This window comes from Dryobates pubescens, chromosome 10 (genome assembly GCF_014839835.1).
Source record: "Dryobates pubescens isolate bDryPub1 chromosome 10, bDryPub1.pri, whole genome shotgun sequence".
NCBI lineage: Eukaryota > Metazoa > Chordata > Aves > Piciformes > Picidae > Dryobates > Dryobates pubescens.
Window position 1 is genome coordinate 21,729,598 of NC_071621.1, and position 21,701 is coordinate 21,751,298.

Here is a 21,701-nt window from a genome sequence, read left to right on the forward strand (position 1 = left end):
GTTTCCGTAAGGCAGATGAGGGAGCGCTGGGAACGTGCTGTCCGTAATGCTGGGCTGTATGTTAAGAGTGGAGACACGCTTCTGCCTGCAGCTTCTGTGTACCTTGGGAAAAAAACGAGTAAATAATTAAAGCACTTAAAATGACAAGAAATACTTTTGTTCATTTCGGGAAAATAATGTGCACAACGTACAGAGCAGATGAGCTCTGTACGCAATCTGGAAGCTTACTGTGAGTTGAAGTATCGCACTGCAAGGCTGGTGTTCTGTTCCTACCGCTACTATGTATGCTGCTGAACTTTTTAATATTTAAAACAATGCATTAAGAATAAAAGAATTCTGATCGCTACATTAGAGTTAAAGTGGAGCAGAAGCTGATAAATTATCAGACACTTGGCTTCAGTAGTGCCTGTCAGAAAGTAATGGCTCTCTTAAACTCTACATTAATCATCAACAAGAAGTTCAGAAATGCCTGCTTCAGTCCAAAAACTTCAATCACCAAATAAGTAGCTTTTCTGCTATTGGAACGAGGAAAGAAATGTCTTTTAACAAGCAATTTCTTCACATCTAAATGAAGTTAGTTTAAACCTTCTCCCTCATGAGTAGTTTCCCTCTACTTAGAGGGAAAAAATTACATGGGGCAACTTTGCAGGTAAATGTACAGTGAAGTATGTTTCAAATTATGTATATTAGTACATTTTCTCCAACATATAATAGCTTTAGGAAAGGCAAATGTCCCTTTTCTTTTAGACAGTGGTATTTGTCAGTAGAGTGTGTTATTAAAACAATCATGGGCAAAAAGTAAAAACCCAAAAGGTAAATCAGGCAAACAACAATTCTTTTACTCACAAAATCACAGCCTGTGTCATCTGCAAAACAAAGTTAAACAAAGGGAATGAATATGTTCCAGTTTCCTGCTGATGAATGGTCTGCTGATTTTAGAACATAAATGAAAGGTGTGTTGCCTTTCAAGTTCAGAAATTGTGTATTGCCTTTCTGCAACCTGTTGGCTTGCTTGTATGTCAGATGTTTTTTCTGTTACTGTGAACAGTAAGGTCCTCGACTCAGAGGTGTACATCGACTGAAATTCCCTTCTCTTAACAGGTACCCATGCTACGTTCAAGTGTCACTGCACAAAATTTATGTAGCTGTCTTTCTCTCACCCTGGTACCAGCTGCATTCTCTATCCTGGAATGAGTTCCCAGGGGATCTTTCTTGTTGTCTATATTGTTGACCTTTTCAGTCTTCATTTGCACTCTCTATTGTACTGTGTGATGCTTCAGCCATTTATTTCTGCTGTTTGCTTGAACCAACCACTGACTAAATCATGAACTCCCATCCACGCATTGGCAGTGCTGGCAGTCTCTCCTGTTGCCTCACTATTCTCCACCCCTGGCCAGTATTATATGCTCTTTACCTTCACAGACCAAGCAGGAAAAGCTGAAACAAAAAACTAAGCCACATAGTTACACTCCTTTTCTTCTTTTTTTCTTTTCTTTCCCCCCCTGCCTTGTCTATCTTAATAAAATTAAGACTTCTCCCTCTTTCAGAAGAAATTGCAGAAATTGCAATTTTCTGTAAGTCTTTATAATAATTCATACAATAGGGTAATGTGTTTTCTAGTATGTGCTGTGACAATATGCATTTCAAACTGAAGCAGGATGATCTAATCAAGATAGCCAAGCAGTGTAATGATGGCATACTGCTTCTAATTCCCTTGCTTGTGAATAATCAGTAGTTGCTTTGAGGGTTTTTTTAAGCAAGATCTGTGATGAGAATCCTTGTTTGTTTGTTTAAATCGGCAAGGGGAAAGTTCAGTTTCAGGTCTTTGAAAAATAAACTTATAAGAAACTGGCTGTGATTAGAAATCAGGAGAAATACGTTCTAGGAGAAAATTGGTTTATAGTCATCCTGATTTAATTTTTTTTTATGTATTTGTCTAGTGCTTACATAAGACCTTAATGTATTCAAACTTCAGTTTTTTCAGAATCTGTGTCTTGTATTAATCAGCTATTACTAACATTTTATGCAAACTGTAGGAAAAGTTACTGGGAGATTGTGAATAAATTGTCTAATAAAATCAAGTTGATATTCCTTTTAATTACTGTTTGTATTATACTTTAAGCCAATATGATAACTCCTATATAAAGTTTTGTGCTTCACTAGTAAATCTATCCCAGTGCTTCAGTTGATATTAACTCCAAATAAGTTTCTTCCTGATTTATGTAGTAACCAGTTTGATCTATGCTACAATTGATAGGAACATTATTTACATTAAGACCTAAAATACCTTGATAGTCTATATGAACAGATTGCATATAATTTGAAAAAGGTTTCCTCTGACCAGTTTAAAATTTTCCACATTTTGGATGTCTCTGTGGTTTTTTTCTTGGGTTATAAGATAAGTGTAGAAATGTTTGATCTGACCTTTCCTGGAGCAGTTGTTATTTTACCTGTACGTGCATAATACTCCTGGTTTTAAATTTCCTAATTTCTTTTCATAGGATATTTTCAATGTTTATCTTGTTCACATTTGAGCCCTTTCTGGCCCTTCCTTTTGGGAAAGAGGTGACCTGTAACTCATATTTGTTCTTTTTTCCTGCTAAGATCACAGTGTTGATTTTTAAAATCTTATTATGCTGCCTTTTTCCTTATTCTGTTGTTTAAGCATCCTGTTTTATTATTTTTACTTTGACTGTAGTGGTATATTGAGCAGGGATTTTCACTAAACTGCTGAAGTGGTGCCCCGGTTCCTTCCTGAGACTGAAGCATCTGGTGTTCTTTCCTATTATGGCATAACTGATCTAATGAATGACTTCCATTGAACAGAGGCAGTCCTTCCACCTCCCTTGCACCTGACACTGGCATTCAGCTGCCTAGTGATCCAGTCTATGGAAATACACCCTTAAAAAAAAGCAATCTTGCCCTTTTGGTTTGCTCCCTGAGCAAGCTTACCAGTGATGGCTGTGGCTGTTGTTGCAAGAACAGAGGACAGCACAGCAAAAGGCAGAGGAGTTGGAAGCCTGGAGTGTGCCTTTTCTGCAGTGCTCTACATCAGAGCGGTTTAACTAGCTTAATACTATGCAGAGTTGTAACAGAAGTATAAATGCAGGAGGGATAGAAACACATGTGTAAGCATAAGTTGAAAGAGTGAAACAAAGGGTTAAAGAAATGGCCTGTATTGATAAAGAAGGACACCGTTTCCAGGACACCATTCCCTGCAGTATCTGTGTGCTACAAGCACAGACGACTTGCCAGTGGAAGACCTTGCATCCTAACAGCAGGAGGATGGCAATAAGGTTGTGGTATAGGACATTCACCATTCTTTTCCCTGTTAGCCAGACAGGAGGAGGGACTGCAGGCATACATTTCAGACCTATATTCTGAACAAGGGAAAGCAGACAGTGGGTGGCAACAGGACCAAAGATTTATGGAAGGCCAGGAGACCAAGATACTGAGGCAAAGGTCTGTCTTGTCACAGCTGATGATTCCTGAAGGATGTCCTAAAAGATCTGCTCAAAACCATATGTTTTTAATTGCTAATTACGAACAGCTCCTGAAATAGGAAAAATACTTAAAAGCTGATGGCCCTTATCCTCTGTTTTGAGTAAGTTATTCTGGGCAGACCTTTTGGACATCTGAGTTTCAGTGCTTGTAAGTAAATGAAGATAAGAGTGTGAGTGAATTAGATCTATGGGAGGATGAATGTCAGTGGGTAACACCATCTTATATGGAGATTTTTTAGGTAACCATTACTTTGCCTAACACAATGAGTTTTATTACACCAATTTCCATACAGTTGCACCTTTAATTTGGACCCTCAAAAACTTTTTTCTCTTGGATTTGCTTTAGTTCATTATCTATCGTTATTTGGTCTTTATAGGGGTTACTTACTTAGTTTGGTTAGATGAACAGTTTTCCATGATTCTTAGTAACCTAAATAACTGCAGATTTTTATGCCATGGTACTGACCTCGATTTCTGGATGATTAACAACTATTCCATAACGTAGGACTAAATCCATTCTTTTGAGACACATTGCAGTTAACTCTTTGCAAGTAATTAAATTCATTGCAACTAAATCAGTCGGAGTCCAATGGGATGACATTTAACAAATCCCAAGTGCCAGGTGCTGCACTTTGGCCACGGCAACGCCATGCAGAGCTACAGGCTGGGGTCAGGGTGGCTGGAGAACTCCCATACAGAGAGGGACCTGGGGGTGCTGATTGACACCTGCCTAAACATGAGCCAGCAGTGTGCCCAGGTGGCCAAGAGGGCCAATGGCATCCTGGCCTGCATTAGGAATAGTGTGGCCAGCAGGAGCAGGGAGGTCATTGTGCCCCTGTAATCTGCATTGATTAGGCCGCAGCTTGAGTACTGTGTCCTGTTCTGGGCCCCTCAGTTTAAGAAGGACATCAAGACACTTGAATGTGTCCAGAGAAGGGCAACAAGGCTGGGGAGAGGCCTTGAGCACAAGCCCTATAAGGAGAGGCTGAGGGAGCTGGGATTGTTTAGCCTGGAGAAGAGGAGGCTCAGGGGTGACCTCATTGCCCTTTACAACTACCTGAAGGGTGGTTGTAGCCAGGAGGGGGTTGGTCTCTTCTCCCAGGCAACCATCACCAGAACAAGGGGACACAGTCTCAAGCTGCGCCAGGGGAGGTTTAGACTTGAGGTGAGGAGAAAGTTCTTCACTGAGCGAGTCATTTGTCATTGGAATGTGGTGCCCAGGGGAGTGGTGGAGTCACTGTCCCTGGAGGTGTTCAGGAGGAGATTGGATGTGGCACTTGGTGCCATGGTCTAGTCATGAGGTCTGTGGTGACAGGTTGGACTCAATGATCCTCGGGGTCTCTTCCAACCTTAGTTATACTGTGATACTCTGATCATTCAATCCAATATCTTGCCTTGTTTATTGTCATCAGGTTTTGCTCTATGACTGTCTGTGTCTTAGGTTTTGTTTCTTTGTTTGCTTCAGGAGGAATTTTCTGCTCACTTTCGGCTTTGAAAGATCTTTATTTTCTGTGATCTGGATTAATAGGTCTGGAGCAAGAACTAGATCGTCAGCATTAGCAGTTGTTCTATTCTTTTTCTTTTGTGCATGATGCTTAGTGTGAGTTTTACTGATTGACTGTATGAGGATTAGATTTCCAAATTCAAGTGAGGCCCCCGTTTGACTAAGTAACTTCTTGAGGCTCATTGTTTTTTCACAATATTTTATTATCTTTTTCCCAGAGATAAGCAGGTTTTTGGAGACTCATGTTGTGAGGCATGAACTGTACATATATGAAGAAACTTCATATATGAAACCCCTTTATATATATATAAAGAAACTCCTTATATTTCTTACTTTTACCTTACCAGTCCTGCATTTTACCATTTTCACACTGATTGTTTCAGAAAATAGCTTATGACATCTGTCTCACACTTGGCAAGGGTTTCCATGGTTTGTTTCCCCCACCCTGCTTCCTCTGCCAAAAATTCTGTATGCATCCTGGATCCACATATACCTTCCCATCAGTCTTGCTTTTCCATCTCTCCTGTGTTGAATTGTCTTAAGGATTTGCCCATCATTGGGGCCTATGGTGTGGCTCACTTGGTAGCACATAAGACCTTTAATGGGGAAGGTCGTGAGTTCAAGCCTGCAGTGGGCACTAGTGTCCTCCCTACTCTAGTCATGAGGTCTGTGGTGACAGGTTGGACTCAATGATCTTTGAGGTCTCTTCCAACCTTAGTGATACTGATACTGGATGTTTCATCATTCAGATTGGGGAGAAATCCAACAGGTGCCAGCTATGGACACATTCCAGCTCTTTGTTATTAAGGAATTCAGAATACAGCAAAGTTAAAGTTGATGCATAGTTGTGCATCTTCTCCCTGGCTTGTGTGCACAGATAATTACCAGGTAGTGTTTAATAATGTACTTAGTGTATTCTTACAAAATAGTGTTATTTGGACATAGAATTTCCTGTGATGCTAAGCACACACAAACATGGATTGAACAGATTATCTGCAATCCTAAATGTTTGCAGTGTAAATGTAATACAGGTGAAATGGGAAAATATACACAGAAGAGAAGGAAAATACTAGAGGGGGAACATTCATACTTAAAGAATCCAACTCATGTGATTGCCTTAAGCTATTTCCATGGCTTATCCAGTGACTCCTTCAGAGGACTGCTTGGGATATTTTAGGAGTTCCTTCATCAAAATAGCTCTCAACAGGAGCCACCCTCCATTTACTGTATGGGAAGATCCATCTCCTACATCCCACACTTTCCTCTTTTAGATAGTTCAACATAGGAGGCATGTATATACATACCTTCTTATCACACATTTTGTTCATAGGAGCTGTAGGGATATCTTAGTATGCTGAATTCCAGAGAAGGCTTTGAAGAACAGCAGTGAAGTATGTTTTCAAATATTTAAAGCAGTTTCCCTAAAGTGTAAGGTATAAAACGAAAAGGCATAAGGTTTCTTTTAAAATGTGATGTGGGTGAGAGAGGAGCTGAAAGCTGGCCTCTTGACCTTAAATGAGAGACAGAAGAAGTATCTATAAAGGTAAAGGTTGAGTAAAAATTGAGGGGTTTTGAAAGTGTTTTAGCCAAACACAAAATAATCATTTGGATGGTATGATCTAATGATCTTTTCAGCTCTGTGTTCCATGAAAATTGGCCTAGCTTCAAATGTGATCAAACCACAGCTGGCTTCATGTCAATGATAAAGAAAAGAGAGGTGTGGTGGTCATAGGCAAGGAAAGATCTTGAAAGTGAAGGTTAGTAACAGATATGAGAGAAGTCAGGAAGAGCTGTGGAGACAAGTGATGCATTCTCCCAGGGAGCAACTAGGAATTATGAAGTTTGCTGATTGACAGCTGCCTAAACATGAGCCAGCAGTGTGCCCAGGTGGCCAAGTGGGCCAATGGCATCCTGGCCTGCAGTAGGCCAGCAGGAGCAGGGAAGTCATTGTGCCCCTGTAATCTGCATTGGTTAGGCCACAACTTGAGTCCTGTGTCCAATTCTGGGCCCCTCAGTTTAAGAAGGACATTGAGACACTTGAACGTGTCCAGAGAAGGGCAACAAGGCTGGGGAGAGGCCTTGAGGACAAGCCCTATGAGGAGAGGCTGAGGGAGCTGGGATTGTTTAGCCTGGAGAAGAGGAGGCTCAGGGGTGACCTCATTGCCCTTTACAACTTCCTGAAGGGTGGTTGTATCCAGGAAGGGGTTGGTCTCTTCTCCCAGGCAACCAGCACCAGAACAAGGGGACACAGTCTCAAGTTGCACCAGGGGAGGTTTAGACTCGAGGTGAGGAGAAAGTTCTTCACTGAGAGAGTCGTTCACCATTGGAATGGGCTGCCCAGGGAGGTGGTGGAGTCCCCATCCCTGGAGGTGTTCAAGAGGAGATTGGACGTGGCACTTGGTGCCATGGTCTAGTCATGAGGTCTGTGGAGACAGGTTGGACTCGATGATCCTTGAGGTCTCTTCCAACCTTGGTGATACTGTGAAAAGGGTCAGCAGTTTTCTGAATGAATGTGAGTGAGGCTGCATTTCTCAAAATCAGAGAGAAAAACGTTACTGAATCAAAATGTGGTGATGATGACAGTGAAGATAACCTGATTGAATGCTTCAGCTGATTGGAAGAATTAGAAAAATACCATTTTGGAAATGCTGCTCTGAAAGTATCTGTAAATTATGGATATCAGTCTTAACATTGGGAGTAAATTGTGGAGCTAGGGTGATGCTAGTTATGTGTCTGAGCATTAGGCGGGATGATGGTGTAGCTGCACCGCTTTGTGTGTGTGACTAGCAATTAAGTCACAGGATCACAGGATGTTAGGGGTTGGACGGGACCTCCAAGTCATTCATATGAAAATCTCAAATCATTATATGGAGTTCTTCTCCACATAATATTGGTTAGAGTGTTTCCCACCTGCCACCAAAGACTGGATGTTAATTGTGGAGTTTGATTTGTGTGCCGCAGTGGGGTGGCTAGCATGAAAAATTGTGTGTTTGTGTTTCCTGGGAGGACACTGATCTTTTTCTTTAGTTTACAGTAATAATGAACATGGGGTACAGTCATTTCTTTCCAATCAAATTATGAAGTCAAGTCTTCTAACAACTGTGCTCCATAGTACTTCAGTAATACAGTTAACTGAGTCAGTTCTTATTCTCATCCTGCCTGAAGATGGAAGAATTCTCTCCAGGAACAGAAAGGTTTCCGTTTGCTTGAGGCTTTTATAGCTAGGTCCCATGCCAGCCACAGTCATCCTTTCCTTTCCCCCCTGCTTCAGCAAGTCCCAAAACAGGTTGAGAAGGGGGACTGGAGAGAGGGCTGAGGAAATAACATCTGCTCTTAGCTATTTTTCCACTGGCATATAGTTGTATGGGCATAGCAACAAACAGTTGGGGATTGGAATTGTTTAAGTAATAAAACAAAGCATATAGTAAAGACACCCCGAAAAACTCAAACCAAAACAGGAATGCAGAGGAGGTGAGCAAATGCATTGCAGGTACTTGTGCTTGCCTGAAGGGGAAGAAACCGTGATCAATTACTGCCCTATAAATCTCTCAATGTAAGATACCACTGTAACCTTTCCTGTAGCTGCAGTGTTTACTGGTAAAAATCTTGTAATGGTCTAGATGGAGATTATTTTTCTGGGACTGGTGTGCTGTCTCTTTACTTAAGAGTTAGGCAGTATGGTATCTGATCACATCCTTTTTCTATTTACATATTTAGGCCCTAATCCTGCTGCTGGGTTTGTTCAGATGGGACCTGACTGAGTTAATGGGACTCTGGATGGCTGCATGTTTCTACTCTGAAGATCTAATTGTAGGCCTGAACTTAAATTTTGAGTTTTATTCCCCTGTTTTCTTCTAATTTGTTGAAAACAGCGTTGTCTTTGAGACTCATTCACATCTACTTTAGTAGCATTCAGATGCAGTGCTTGGGATGTTGTCAGGCATCATTAAAATATTTCTGTTGTGTGATGAGCCAAAAATCTCACGCTTGCCATGATTATTGTGCTACATTTTTACATTCAGTGGCTTCCTACCTAAAATGGAGGAGATCATTACCTTTTTCCCCAGCTGTTGTGGTATTTCTCTTAAATCAGATTTACACAGTCTCAAGTTGTGTCAGGGGAGGTTTAGACTCGAGGTGAGGAAAAAGTTCTTCACTGAGCGAGTCATTCGTCATTGGAATGGGCTGCCCAGGGAGGTGGTGGAGTCGCCGTCCCTGGAGGTGTTCAAGGGGAGATTGGACGTGGCGCTTGGTGCTATGATCTAGTTGTGAGGTCTGTTGGAACAGGTTGGACTTGATGATCCTTGGGGTCTCTTCCAACCTTAGTTACTGTGATACTGTGTGATACTGTGATTTCAGAAGTCAGAGTAACTGCTGAAAATCTATTCAGGTAATTTTAAAAAAATGTTGGCAAATTTGGGTTTTATTCATTCAACACAAAGTACAACTATTTAATTTTATTTTTCAATGTAGTGTCTCCTTAGTAGCTTACTGAGAGCTTTCAATGTGATGATAATCTGTGATACAGACTAATAAATAAGTAGGTAAAGGCTCTTCTGTGGCTGTGTGACAAATTATACAGCCAGTTACATGCTGGTGTTATTTTAATGTTTTTTTGTAAACCAGAGAACATATTTTGTTTACAGAATGTTGGGGATTGGAAGGGACCTTGAAAGGTTGTCTAGTCCAATCCCCTTGCCACAGCAGAATCACTTAGAGTAGGCCACACAGGAATGCATCTTGGTGGGTTTTGACTGTCTCCAGCCTCTCTGGGCAGCCTGCTCCACTGTTCTGTCACCCTCACAGTGAAAAAGTTTTTCTTTATTTTCACATGGAACCTCCTGTGCTTCCGCTGGCACCTACTGCCCTGTGTACTATCATTGAACATCACTGAGAAGAGCCTGACTCTGTCCTTCTGACACTCGCCCTCCACCTGTTTATAAACATTAATGAGGTCACCCCTCAGTATCCTCTTCTCCAGGCTAAAGAGCCCCAGCTCCCTCACTCTCTCCTCTTAAGGAAGATGTTCCACTCCCTTAATCATCTTTATGCCTCTGTGCTGGACTCTTTCAAGCAGTTCCCTGTGCTGCTCCCTGTCCTATTTCATATGACCATGTGATAGTTTCACTGAGTACTGACATTAAACAGCCCTGAAAGAAGCTGAAAAGGGCCTTGTGAAATCACATTATAAACAGTTTGAGGGGAAAAATGGGTGCAGCCTATCTCAATGCATGTAAGTATAAAGCAAGTATGTAGCAATATAGGATAATGAATGAATAAAAATATCCAAAACTTTATATGTAGGGAATCAGAAATAATCTTTTTTTACAATGATATTACAATGGTATCCAAGAGCTTCACAACATCTGGTGATTTTTTTGCATATTCTTAGAACACCAGAATAGCAGCATTGTCCTGTTTGAGCAAGGAGAAAACCAAGCCACTCATTCAGTCAGTAGGAAAGTCAGTGTTATTAATTGGGTTCTCCTGCCTTTTAACCTTGTGCCTCCAGCTCCATTTTCCCCTCAAAAGCCAAAGCTTCCATTATAATCAGCTGCTTTCCATTTCTGCCTTAAAGGCCCCAGGTGTTTCAGTTTGGACTTCAGAAAAAAAGAGGAAGACAAGGTTGGTGGCCACCTGCCAAGGTGCTTGGTCTGACTTGCTCCTTGTTCACAGACGCCAATGGCAAAGGCAGAAGGCAGAACTGAGTGTTCCTGTGTGGTGTTCAACTGCCTTAACCACATGCCCATTGCACTCTTCCTGTAGTTGTCTGTCTTGTTCTATGCACAACTTCTAGAGCAAACACATATACCAACCTATAAATACTCCAATTTGATACACAACCCTGATTCATTTCCTGAGCAGCGTGTGTCCTGCACACACAGGGCAGCCGTGGCCTGTGGAAAAATTCAGCAGAGTGAATGAGGCCAAATATTAAGGCTAGGAAGTATGCAAACTTTGCAATGAAATAGCATTCTTTTAATGCAGTTTGTTACAGCTATAGCTTGAAGTATTCTTAACAAGGATCAACAACAACAAAAAAGAGAGTTCTTGTAGAGCTGGTTGTAACTGTTGCCCTGCCTGGCTGGCTGTGAAGTGAATATTCAGCTCAGTGGAACACAGAACATCAGCTGGTAGGAGGAGGCCGGCCACCTCCAGGGAGGACGGGAAGGAAGAAGGCTGGGTAATAAACACCATGGGCATACTTGCTTTGCTTTTGAGTCTCAGGGACTATCTGGGCAGAGTTGACCCTTTGCTTTCTCTTCAGCATTCCCAGCCAAAGAAGTTAGCTCCTCTAGAGTTTCTCAGTGCAATGTTGGGAGTTGCTATAGTCTGCTAGTAGTGTAAATAAAGATGGAAATCAAAGGTGGGGGGTTTCTCCTATCTGTGTTTTTCATGTCAGAAAATAAGGCAAGATATTCCTCAGGTCTCCTTGTTTTGTCCCAGATTAATTTCAGGGACAATCCATGTTTTCAAAAACTAGACAGCAAAAGTTTTGATAATTAAAATCACTGCTCTTGGCTTGCCTCTTTAATCTGCTTCCCAGTCAAACCGTAGTGGCCTGTGGTATTTGTAAACTACCAAGAATGTTGTGTAGGCTCCAGTGCCAGAGCAGTGGTGTTGGGAATCACAAGCTCGTGTATTTACGTTTTGTGTTAGATTTGATTAGGATGATAGGGTTTTTTTTAGAGAGATCGTGCCAGACTGTGGGCTAGGCTTCTGGTTGAGTTAATGTTCTGTCTTATCCATGCATTACGCTGGAGATTTGGTGACTGGACTACTGATTTGCTATGAGGTAGACAAAGCAACTTCATGCTTTGTTTTTTCATGTCGTTCTCTGGGGCTTAGGCCAGTCTTTTCCCACAAAGAGTGCAGCAAGTTCAGATGTCCTGAAAACAACACTGGAGATGATGCTAAGAAATGTAGGTAGGTAGGAAAATTTTGGTCAAGCCATTCACTAAAATTCATAAAAATCAAAACACTTGAGAAAGTACTAGTATTTTGTCATAAAGGAAAAAAAAATGAACCCCCTGCTTGTATATTTAAATACGGATCCATTTGCAAACTCTCACAGCTGTAGAGAAATTGTGGAAGCAAGAAGAATTCTAAAACACCTTTGTTTGGAAAAGACTTCTAAGATCACCGAGTCCAACCATCAACCTAACACCACCACGGCCATCAAACCATAGCCATTAAATTAGTCTTGATAGGGTAGAGTTCACCTTAAGCCAGTGTCTCGGCATTTTGTATCATGAAACCACGGCTTGAAACTGCTTCCTGTCATATCAGATAATATTATAATTGATTTATCATGTTACTTCATTTGATGCATTGTTTGTAACCTTTTGGCTGGGATTGCTCTTTTCTGGGGGGTTGGTTGTGGGAGTTTTGTTGCTAGCTTTTGGAGGCTTTTTGGGGGGTTGTTGTGTTGGCTTTGGTGTTTTTCACTAGCACCTAGTGTGAGGGAGCCCTGACCCATGACTTGGCTTCCAGGTACTAGGATTATGCGTGTAGTAATCACACCTGCTGCTAAAATTTTTCTATCTTATTTGCATTTGTTTGCCTTCAGCTTCCAGTCATTGATTCTTGCTATGCCTTTCTCTGATGGATTAAAGAGCTCTTTAGTACTCACTGTTTTCTCCCCAGGAAGGTGCTTTTACCCTGTAATCAAGTTACAACTCAATCTTTTTTCTCTCTCTCTCTTTTTTTTTCAAGCTAAACAGATTGAGCTTCTTTTTTTTTTTTTTCCCCATTTGTAGATTATTTTGGGGGCTTTTTTTTCTATCACTTCTCTAATTTTTCTATTAAAAAAACAAACAACAAACAAAACACCAAAAAAACCCCAACAAGACAAAATTGTATTTTATTAATCACATACACACAAATAGTGTTACTTCACTAGTTAGTCCTGTGTTACTGTGGTCAGATCTATGGCTTTGCAAGGTCAAATAAAATAAACAAGCATTTAATATGACCTCCACACAGCTGAGTATGTAATTATTGATGGACAGAAAAAGATGGATCACTTTAAAAACATTTAAATGCTTCATAAACTTCAGAAGGGATATTAAGTCGGCAAGAGTAGCTGTGCAGGAGGAGCTGCGAGAGTATTTATGTTGAGGTTTCTAAGGAGATAGGAGTGAAGTAAAAATAATGGTCTTAATTGTAACATCAAAATGTTAAGTGCTATGGATAACATAAGGGTGGTGAGACTCTGGAACAGGTTCCCCAAAGAGGTGGGGGAAGCCCCATCCCTGGATGTTTTTAAGGCCCAGCTGGACGGGGCTCTGGGCAGCCTGGTCTAGTGGAAAGTGCCCCTGCCCATGGCAGGGAGGTTGGAACTAGATGATCCTTGAGGTCACTTCCAAACCTGACAATTCTGTGAACATGGTAATAAATGCTTGCCAAAAGTTTGTAGGATTGAATGCAAAACCTTTGTTAGTAACAGACTATCCAGGACACTGGAAATAGAGGCCGTGACTGGATGTGAATATATGCAAGCCTTGCGTCCATTTAATCCCATGAATAGCCACTTGTTTATATTTGGAAACCCTAGAACAGTTATGGGATCTGTTATAATAAAAGAAATACATAATATCAATAATTTCCTTTGTTATAAAGCCTGTTTTCATTAAGTCATGTAACAATTCAAACTATCAGAATCCACAGCTTCAGACTGGCTTTTGAAAGTTTTACCACTTTATTTCTTATCAAAGGAGTGGCTATTCATCTTGATTTTTTTCCCCCATACTTTAGGACAAGTTAAATTTACCCTAAAGAGACTAATTAGATGCCTGCCTGGTCTTTGGCCTACCCAATGAGTTGTATGCATGTCAACATTGGAATTGAATCCTGTGACAGGATCTGCACTCTTATCCCTCATGGAAACCATCAGATTTTCATTAAATTGAACTCGGACTGTTTAAACTCTCAGTGCTGCAGATTGGTTTAATGCGAGTTTGTCTAACGTTGTGTCTTACACAAATCTGAGGTGAGCACATTGACTTTCTGTCTAAGCTGTCTTGCCTTTTGGCTTCGAAAAGACTACGCCTTTCCGTTGTGGCAGCATCCCCTCAGTGAAACTTGGGGCATATTCAATAAGGGACTTAATTTGTTTCAGCAAAATTAAAGTTCATGGAAACCTGGAGGTGACTGGTGGCAGCCAGCATGGCTTAACCAAGGGCAAATCATGCCTGACAAATTTGATGGTCTTATATGACAGGATAATAGTGTTCATCGACGAGGGAAGAGCAAATGATGTAAGCTACCTGGACTTATGCAAAGTGCTTAACACTGTCCTTTATGATATCCTTGGTCTCTGAATTGGAAAGACATGCATTTTATGGGTGGACTATTCAGTGGACAAGAAATTGATGATCACACTCAAAGAGTAACAGTCTATGGCTTGATGTCTAAATGGGGACAAGTTTCCCCAAGTTTCTCAGGGGTCAGTACTGGGACCATGGCTGTTTAACATCTGTGTTGTCAGCATGGACCTTGGGAGTGAGTGCACCCTCAGCAAGTTTGCCAGTGACACCAACCTGTGTGGTGTGGCTGACATGCTGGAGGGAAGGGCTGCTGACAAGCTTGAAAGGTGGGCCAATGCCAACCTCATGAAGGCCCAGAGGAGGCCCATAAAGATGATCAGAGGGCTGGAGCACCTGTCTTACATAAACAGGCTGAGAGAGTTGGGGTTGTTCAACCTGGAGAGGAGAAGGCTCTAGAGAGACCTGTATTGGAAGGGGCCTACATGATAGATGGAGAGGGACTTGTTACAAAAGCATATAGTGATAAGATGAGATATAATGACTTTCAGATGGAAGAAGGTAGATTTAGATGAGACATTAGGAAGAAATTCTTCACCACGAGGGTGGTGAGGAACAAGAACAGGTTGCCCAGAGAAGTTGTGGAGGCTCTAACCCTAGAAGTGTTCAATGCCAGGTTGGATGGGGCCTTGAGCAACCTGGAGGCACTCAAGGAGGTGTCACTGCCCATGGCAGAGGGGTGGGAACTAGATGATACTTAGAGGCCTTTCCAACCCAACCCACTCTATGATTCTAAATAAGGAAAAAATGCAAGTTAACATAATATAAAAGAAATAAAATCCTCTAAAACTCCTGAAAAAAAGGAGTAAAGGTGAATAAGGACAGAATAGAAAAGCAAATGGCTGGTAATTAAGAAAGTACTAATCTTAAATAGATTCAGACTACAATTGTGTGTTAATGCAAAAGTAAATGCTAAGATACTGGTTGGACTGTGTGACCTGGTGTTGAATTGTTGCCCTGCAATGATGAGTGAACAGAGACCTTTTCAAAACAACTATCTGTTGCTGGAAGAAATGAGAGAAGTGGGCATTCCCTTGAATGTGTTTTGGTATCACAGGCTTAACTGATATAAAGTATGGTATTTCTTACATCCTAGGTTGCTTGTTTTTTTTCTCCTGAGTGTCCTAAGTCCTGGAATAGAACCCTTAAATAATGGGAGATGACAGCACTGGGAAAGAAGATAGAAGAAACAGGATGGTTATGATACAAGCTGAAGACAGTCTCCATAATGACTAGCATGACCTAATTTCTCAGAATGGACATTTAAGAGGTGGTGATCCTCTTTCCTGAACCAGAATTGGGAGGGCTGCATATAATGGTGGTGTTTGACCAACGCAGCACCCACTAGAGTATAATATATACTGGATAATCATTCTGGGGGTGGGGGAGAGGTGGAGGTTAGAAAGTTACTTTTCCTTTAAATAACACTACTGATATTTATTTGGTGAGTAGGTACAGCTTCCAGAGTGCATCTTCCAACCTATCTTTGCACAGGAGTATGGGGAAAAGAAGAGGAGGGAAAGCAGACAGACAAGAGAGATGGAGAAAGGATAACAGTCTTTTGAGGCTGCTTTTGCTCTTCCAGGATATGTTCTTTGCCCTCCTGAAGTGTTTCACTCTGATAACTTGTAGTACTTGTAATCTTCCTTGACTGCAGTATCTCACTGGGCAGTTAACAGAGTTGCTGAATGTGTGGATGATTCTCCAAATGAGTGGGAGAACCAGTCCATTGTTTGCCACTATTTGATGACAACCATAGACACTTGGCTTTATTCAGTGAAAAGGCAAGAGTGTCCTGTCAAACTATGCAAGTTCCTTTCTGAAGCTGTAAGCAAATGGTTATTTCCTCCAGCAAATGCTGTAACTGCTTGTATGCAGAGTAGACATCACAGCAGATCCTGTGTAGTTACCAGATACTGATGTGCGCTGCATTCCCTATTTCTTCAGATATCAACATTAACTACCGCACAGGAGGTGCCACCTCAACATGAGGAGGAACTTCTTCACTGCGAGGGTCACAGAGCACTGGAACAGGCGCCTCAGAGAGGTTGTGGAGTCTCCTTCTCTAGAGACTTTGAAGACCCATCTGTATGCATTCCTGTGTGACCTGTGCTAGATTCTGTGGTCCTGCTCTGGCAGGGGGGTTGGCCTCAATGTTCTCCAGAGGTCCCTTCCAACCCCTAATATCCTGTGATGCTGCGAACATCCCATGAACTCACATTATTTTCCTGGTTTGTGGAGATAATACTATGCTAGGATTTCTAATATCAGGGACTGTGTTGGTGTGAAGGTGTCTTTTATGTGTTCAGAAGCAGATGGTGTAGCCTGTGTTGCAGATATGGATAGAGTCCTGTATAAAGGATCAGAGCACAGATCAGAGTGATGTTTGTATATTGTGTATTTTCAGAAAAGGTAAGGGAATAGTAACTCTGTCCCAGCACTATACCCAGCTCAAGGAATCTGTCTAATTTTAGCATGTAGCATTTTGTGTGTAGCTATCTAAAGGACTGCTGTGTGTGAGGGAACATAGCTTGTTGAATCTTCTGGGCTGGATAAAATAGGAAGGAGGGGAATACCCAGTATTTTTCATCACCTTAGGTCTGGTTGAATTCTGCCTGTTCAGGTGCAGAAGTCTAATAGTGGTGTTAGCATGAGAGGCATATCTTACCTCTAGACTGCAGTGAGAGAGACTGAGTACTAATACCCTGAAAGGAGTGCTTGTGAAGGTGGGCAGCAGTGTTTTGGGTTTATTAGAAGCAACTGATAACTGTTAACCTGGTGGTGGACTTGACTGTACAATCACATAGATGGTCTGGGGATTTTGAAGAGGGATTGAATATGTGATAGAGTGTTTCCAGAAAGTTGACTAGATAAGTGGATGTTTTACTGCGTGTTGTTCTCGCAGCAAAGCAAACATCTTAACAGGTCAGTGATTTCAGAAACAGTGCAGTTGTGGAAAAGCATTTCCTGAACTCTTTTTGCTGTTGAAGCTGAAGACAGTTCCCATCTGTCTGAAACTCTGCGTTGAGAGCTTCACAGGGGCCCTTAAACAAATTGTGTACTTATACATAAGGAATAAGGTACTAAAGGAATTACAAGTCATAATAGTAAATAATTTCCATTACTGCTACCATGAAAAGACATTTTCTGTACTTTCTGTGTTGCTGTGGGAAAAAAAAACGTTCATGGTGCAGTGACAAGCTACAGAAAAGTCTATACTGTCGTATCTTCATCAGTTTTGCCCACTTCATGAGCTGAACAAGGTAGGTATACACTTCTGCCATGAAATACATTTTCTTGGATGCTTGTCTACCTGTTAATTCCCCAAAAGGCATACAAATTTGAATGTTATCCATTCATACAACATTTTCATATTCCATGGGATAAAAGCACTGTGTAAGTAGTGACCCTGATTTAAGAACGTATCAGCTCTAGAAGTGATGGAGTTGTCTGCAGGGCTCACATGTCAACAAAAATCAACTGGTTTGCACATGAAGCATGCAAGGAAATTACTGCAGCAGCACCGGTGCCATCCCTGCCTGCCTCTCCCTTTAGTCAGGGAAGGTTACCTTGTCTGACTGCTGCCTCTCCTGAGTTACCACTTACACATCTAGAGTAGCCAGCCCCACTGAAAGGACAAATGGCCTTCTGAAACCCTGTTCTCTAAATAATGCTCCCTAATAGAAGACAGCCAGCAATATATGCAGATTACTTGACACAATCCAAGCAAATCCAGCTGGAAAGGTAAAGCAAAGCACATTCCATGCATTGTTTTGTTTGCAGCCATTCTAAGTCTCATTCCTTTGAATGGAGTCTTTCTCTTCCACAAATTATTTTAAGAAAATATTTGAAGTATCTCTTGAAGATTTCAAGCAAGACATCAGAGGGGGGAAAAAAAAAAGTGGTTATAAATCTGCACCTAATAAGCAACTGAGAATTGTGTTCATCCAGGCTATGTACAGGCTGGCACTGCAGCCTCAGAAAAACTGCAGCTATGGCCCAGTGCTTTTTCCACTGGGAATGACCCACCCTCTGTACAGCTAGAAGTGTTCAGAGGCAACAGTGACAATCTAAATCACCAGCAGCTCCATCATAAAGACTTATGCCCAGGTGCCTTTTCTCTGCAGATGTTTTGCTCTTGTTTTGAGCAACATTTTTGTTGAGAAAAGCTTTCAAATCTTGTTCAAAACAGCCTAATAGTAGCTTTGGATTTGACTGACAAGCTGGGTGTTATTGTAATATACTTTCACTGTAATGTTCTCTTCATTTTGACCCAAAGAACAATGATCTCATTCCTTAGGAGGGAGGACAGGGTGACAAAATCCAGAGGTTCAGTGGCATCACTGAATTTTTTCATTTAAAGCAAGCTATGACATCATCTGCCTTCCAGCCAAAACCAGCTGGGGAGTAAGCAATATCCATCACAGAGGGCAAAATTTGTAAAATAAGGTGGTAGCGTGGAGTATCAACCTTCTTGCCCCAGGGAATATCTCCTGTCCCACAACAGGTGTCTTCTGAATCTCACAGAATTGATCAAGATCCTTTTCTCACATCTGTCACCAACCACAGTGCTCAAGTGGGCAGAGACTTTCTAAGGTCTGGCTCTTTATGTACTGTGACTTCCCTGAAAATTCTGCTGTTTTGTTATCCAGGGAGAATGAGATCCCCACTTTGCATCTACCTCTTGGTCAGGCACCACTGCCCACCAGGTGGTGTGTACTTCTTGGGATTCTCCATGTTTGTTACAGAAGTCTTCAGTTACACAGGGGATGATCTGACGCGAGAGGATAGTTTTAAATAAATGAAATAAAACTGTTTTAATCATTCAGTTGGAACTTTTCCTACTTAGGAACACATTTTTTATAACAGTTCTGTCTTTGGGAGGGCCTTTCTCTATTATCTCTAAAGAAAACAGGAAACAAAAAAAGATGTTTTTTAAAAAGGGTAATAATATGTATAGCTGATGTTTTCACCCAAGTTCAGCTTGCCACGCATGGACAAGAAGCTGAACCAAAAAAGCTTCTCACAAACACTTGTACTGGCTTTCAAGTAAGTCAGTATTCCAATTTTTAAGATATCCTTCCCCTGTGAAAACAAATGTCTAAGGAAAATTCATAGTGTTACCCTGCAACAGGACATCCAATCTGTGTGACTTTTCCCAGAGTATGCTCTTGTTTGCAAAACAGCAAAATTACTAAATAGGGGTTTTGAAACTTCCTGTGCAGCGCTACATGTGTTGGGCTTTTTTTTTTTTGCCAGAGTCATATTTGAGCTGTTACAACCCAAATATTCTGGGGGCCGAGCCTCTGTGCGTGAAGTCGACGGTGGCTCGTGTTACCCAAGTGAGCTCAGTGACTGCACCTGTCATGTGGAGCATAATTTAAAACAGATTTGGACTTCAATAAGGTTTGCAGAAGGCAGCATGTTTGTGAAGTATCAGAAGGGATGTGGCACAGCATGAACAAGAGAAGAAACACATACTGCTTCCGTAAAATACACCACTGTCTGCAACTGATGAGTAAATTCTCTTTATTTCTGTCATCAGGGGCTGCAGAAAAAAAACCCAACACTGGGATATGGAAGCATGTACAGGCCTTAGTATGTAACTAGCAGAGATGAAGGAAAACCTTTAGAGGAATGTGTCGTGTAATCAGAAGCTCTTCACTGCTTGCCTTTTACTGAATTGTTGGCTCTACACAGCGGCTGGTCTGATTTTCACAGAAGAGACTTCAAGGGTGTGCAGTATGTGCAAAGTCACCAGCTACTACACACCAAAACACGTAAATGCTTGTGCTTTTTACAGTTTTCCTCTGTTCCATCTTCTCTGTAAAGGTTTAAACAGAAAGAAAAAAAGGAAAAAAAGACAACCAAACAACAAAACCAACCAACCAAATAAAACCCACAAACCAAACCAAGACAAAACACAACAGCCCACAAAACCTTTCCTTGAGGCCATGAGTGTTCCTTATTGTTAAGGTATTTTCACAAGTTCAGATAGCAGAACCACTGTTTTCATGTGTCCATCGGCACTTTTTCACAAGTGAGGCAGTTGTATAATTAGGGTCATTACTCAGAAGGATATTTGACTTCCATAAAGCACCCCACCTTGACAAACAATTGGTAATTGAGATAGAAGATTTGAAATTTGTTTGCCCTCTCACCAGTAATACCTTGAAAGGAACAGTTTGAGGAGGAAATGATCATAACCAAGTAGCAGCAACAAGCTTGGGCATTGGGTCCAAAATACAAACTACTGGACTCTGGATTAGCTGAGGAGATCAGATGAATACTGATACAAATATTCTGTCAGTAGGTGTGTAAAAGCGCGCATAATTTGTGGGGCCTGTTCCTCAGCCATGAGAGGCCCAGTTAAATTAGGAAGACTTTGTGGAGAGATTAGTGTTTGCTTGGATGAAAGAATTGCCGGAGCACAAAGGTAGAAAGTGTGAATGACACTCAGAAAAAAGCGCAGGTATAAACTTCTTGAACAATAAAGTTGCCCTGCTGCATATTCAGGTGTTAACTGGGAGGTGGTTTAGATCTTGAGAGGCTGAACAGCTCTCAGCTCAGCATATTTTAATATGTGCTGCCAGCTTCCTAAATAAGAATCACAGTTCCTATAGAACCTATATGTTACTTTCGTGATTCCTAATGGTACTGTGTGCAGAAGCATATTGAAAGGAGTAAGCTGGTTTCACATCATTCATTATGATACACTTCAGACCAAGACTTAGAGTGTTGCTGCACTCCATCTGCTAGCAGATCAGTACCCTGCTGTGGGATCTGCTCATTTGAGGCATACTTTGGTTGTAACAGTGTTTTACAAACAGCATCTTACAGACATCTTAGAAATGCCACTCCACTTAAAGAAGGAAGAATGAGCATAAATTTTTGTCTGAGGATCATCAAACAGTAAGCCAGTGACAAAGCCAATCTCTTGCAGCTGCTTCTGTGGCTTAATTCCTAGCAATGAACCATATAAAGTGACCACTTGGCTGCATCCTGAACAGGATATTATCACGGTTTTTCTATTGATGCAATTAAAATAATTCAACCACCTAATGTGGATGCAAGGAGAATGGAGCCATCCCACCACGAAGGTGCCCACAGTGAGTTAATGCTAGTATTTCTTTTAAATCACATTCATATCTAAAGAAATAGCAAGCTGGTTTATTTAGGCCTGGATGCACTGGAAATAGCTACAATTATGACTTTATGACGTGATTTTTTTGAAAATTCAGGTATTTGTACAGCTTTCCATTTGTATAGGCCTAAAGTTAACAGACTAGTATTCTCTAAGTTTCTCTCTTAGTAAGCAAGCAGTGTTGGGCTAAATGAAAATATACATGGTATTACCATTCTTGGATC